Source organism: Rhagoletis pomonella, unplaced genomic scaffold (genome assembly GCF_013731165.1).
Source record: "Rhagoletis pomonella isolate Grant_MI unplaced genomic scaffold, Rhpom_1.0 Rhpom_scaffold_00001, whole genome shotgun sequence".
Taxonomy (NCBI): domain Eukaryota; kingdom Metazoa; phylum Arthropoda; class Insecta; order Diptera; family Tephritidae; genus Rhagoletis; species Rhagoletis pomonella.
Window position 1 is genome coordinate 83,792,372 of NW_023458555.1, and position 3,605 is coordinate 83,795,976.

At 40.9% G+C, this 3,605-nt stretch overlaps 1 pseudogene; it reads right to left on the minus strand.

Moving 5' to 3' along the window:
- Window positions 1-1,969: 1,969 nt before the first annotated feature.
- Window positions 1,970-3,378, minus strand: LOC118733658 (annotated as a pseudogene).
- Between the last annotated feature and the right edge of the window lie 227 nt (window positions 3,379-3,605).

Genomic DNA, 3,605 nt, shown 5'->3' on the forward strand with positions numbered 1-3,605 from the left:
CAGACTCTACTTTAACGACTGCAGTCGGAGTGATAGCGATCATCGGTTGAAGTGTTGGCGCAGCTATGGCATGGTGACCCAAGATTCCGTTTCGGAACGCACGTCGTTTCGACAGCTGGTGAGGCCAAGTCGCCAGTCTATCTTCCTTTTATGTGCGTCGGGAGGACTTGCGTTTGAGATTGCGCAGGCGGAAAGGCCTGGTTTCCACTCCATGTAACCGGTTCCGCTCGTGCTGCAACAGGGGTCGAAAAGTCTTAGTTTCCGATCCCCTTTCTGCGAATGTGCGGAGAGGCCGAGTCTCCGCTACATCGCCTGAAAGTGCACCTTCTTCGGTATCTGGACGGAAAGGCCGCATTTCCGTTCCAGAATCGGACGCAAGTAGCGAGTTCACACCATCGGAATTTTCTTCTTCCTCTTCCAACTGTTGGGCCCATGATTTTCTCGATGTGCTGGGTTCATCCTCGAAATGTAGTGTCGAGTGGTGCTTTTCGCCACATCGTTTACATCTGCCTTCGCTCATGCAGTCTTTCAAATCGTGATTCATCGCGAGGCAATTAGCGCAATAGCGTCCTAGTAAGGCCTCATGCAATCTTTCCTCTGGCGATTCCGCATGGGCAAAGCCTGATCGGATGATTTGCGTCGCATAGGCGACATGGTTGCGTATGGCGATGAGCGCGTTGTTCGGCCCTTTTTTTCATTGCGGCAAATTGAGACATCGTTTCCTCTGAAATTGTGGCGATATTTTATTTTACGTTGGTTCGAATTTTGCGCTTGGTATGTGTTGTTTGGTGGCGAGTGTATCGACATTGGCTAATTACATTAAGGGCATAACTATTTCGCTGATGCAATACGAGCAGTTTGGTTTGTGCAAATGGGGTTTATCATTCATACTGCAGAAACTGACTCGTGTAAATTATGTATAATGGCAGCTTGCGACCCACAAAAAATGAAAAGTGGACCGCACAAATGCCATACATTCCTCGGTGCAGGAATGCATGGGCAGAGGTAAGTTTTATTTATAATGCAAACATTAAGTTTTATTTATAATAGAAAATTTGCATTTATTAGATTAAAAACTGCCAATTTGTAAAAAATTAAAAATCTCCTTACTTTACTGATATTAATTAAATAGAAATTAAATTGATTGATTGAAACTGTGTAAATATATTAACCGACAACTTCCCTGCCGGCAAGAAGAGAGACAGTTTTGGTGTCACTGGATGTGATATCCGGCTACACATGCAGGGTAGCACGTATGCAGCAGAATTTATGAATTTAAGTTGGCATGAGAAATGTTACAATAAAATATCATATTTGCCTTTCAGTTTTTCCTTAAAATATGTAAGATATCTAATGCATTGACGTCTCAACATGACAGTGCATTTTGTGTTATGGGTGAGTATTATTGTATACGAGCTGACGCTTTAACAATGAATGACCAAATAAGTAAGGTTTAGTAAGAGTTGAAAAAAGTATGTAAATCTATTACTTTAGTCCGTTTTGTTAGCATTTACTCCAGAAATAAAATTCTAATTGGAGTCAAAAAACTAAGTTCGGATGAGGAGGATTTTAATGAAGTTAGACAATATAACGTAAATGAACTTGTTTAACTATTCTGACCCCATGTACAAACTGAAACAAAATTTCAATTATCTATTTTCGGTTTACGTATAATATTGTTACTGATCCTCTTGTGAAATACTCCAATTTTTGCGCCATCATGACTGCGTAAAAAAGATGAAGCATGAAAATCTACTACTACGAAAGTTTGTTGTTACTCCCGTTGTTTGAGTGATTTCTCCTGAACAGTTTGAGTACTCCGAACCCTGGTATTGACACATATCAATGAAAAGAATCCATTCACACCATTGGAATTTTCTTAATGCACGAGGTTCTACGCACGCAACCAGGTAAGAAAGTGTAAAAAATTTTAGTTAATATTAATTTTAATTAATATAAATTTTCCTTTTCAGATAAAAATACATACGACTACATCTGTCCTCGGGCGCTGGTGTGAAGTGGGGCAAGCGAAAATCTAGTGATAACAATACTCTGAATCAAGATCAATCTCTATTGGCAACTCATCACGCGCATTCCAAATTCTTAACACCTGACGTGACTGCATAACCTGCTTAATATTGAGCAACGCTGGCAGAGCTGTACATCCAGCGGTAATAACCACAGATAATGCTGAATTTTTGCTGATACCCAATGTATGGCAGGCGTCTTTCATAAATACATATGATGCCTCCATCCACACTTGTGGTGAGATCAAATGCTTATACGGCGACTTATCTATGCCCATGGGCAAAGAAATGAAGCATCCCATTAATTTTGGTATTTCATGTTCGAAGCGACCGATAAACTTGTTAAAATTTTTGCGGGCGTAAGCGATTGCCTCTGCTTGTGCCTATACCACGCGACGTGATTTGCAAAAATGCTAAGCGATGTAGTTTGAATTCAAGAGTCGAATTCTTAGCAATCAATTCGTTGGAGTAGCGTGTTGCCCACTCTAGTGCTGGCCGCAATTCTTGTTGCTGTATACCCAACAACAAGCAGCAACATCAAGTTGTCTTCATCTTGTAGTGCATCAAAGCGCGTTGTAGCCGTGAAATCGGAAACAAAATTGCGATCGATTGCTTTGCCCACTTTTGACACTGATCCGTGCAAATCACGATGGTCCGCCGAAAGCCGTTGCAATTTTTCGTTGGCCTTGTGCAATGTGTCCAATACGTGCTTCGCTTGGTACTCGTTGAGTCGTGGTTTTGCCGGTTCCATCTCGACCTGCATTTCGGCTTCATCAGCCATTGGATCATCTACATCGGAAGGCGCATCCACTTGTGTTCTGGTATTTATTGTGCCAGTCATCTCCTGCTCAGCCTCGTTGAGGGGCTTTAACAACTCTTCCAATAACGTAGCTACATCCGCAATTTCTGCGGTAACATTTTCACGTATATCTTGAAACTTAGATATTACACGATCCAACTCTTTTCTACGGCATTCAATGCCACTAGGTCTGCGTTTTGCATGTTGGAGACAGGAAAACTAGCAGAACTTTCAGTTGGAGTAACTACGTATTGCTTTGGAAGAAAATATGCCAATAATTCCAATTTTCTTCAGTCAGCCTTTTTTCTTCACTTCGGAGATAAAGTTTTTCCTTTGTTTCTGTATTCGCCACTTATCTTTTCTAAGTTGCTGAACAGTTTTAACACCAAAAGATTTTTCGTTTTACGAACTTACACTTTGCTAATTAAAAAGATATACAACCTGATAGACATATTTGTTGTTTCTTTTGGTATTGTTTATATACAAAGGTATATATATGCATAAGTTTGTGTGCCCGTTCGAAGAACATAATAAAGCGGTACCACAGTAACGCTGCCGAAAATTTGCACGAACGCTGCGACAGCTTAACTGGTACAACGCTGGTAGAAATTCACATCGAGCGTGATACCGTGGTGATGCACGCAGTACTGCGTTGGTGATTGCCAATTGAACAATGTGGAATTAATGGGGAAAGGAAACAATGATTGGATTTGTGTCGTTATTATAAGCACCTTTCAATCCTTATACTTTCTGGCAGCAAGACGATCATAGTGGTTCGT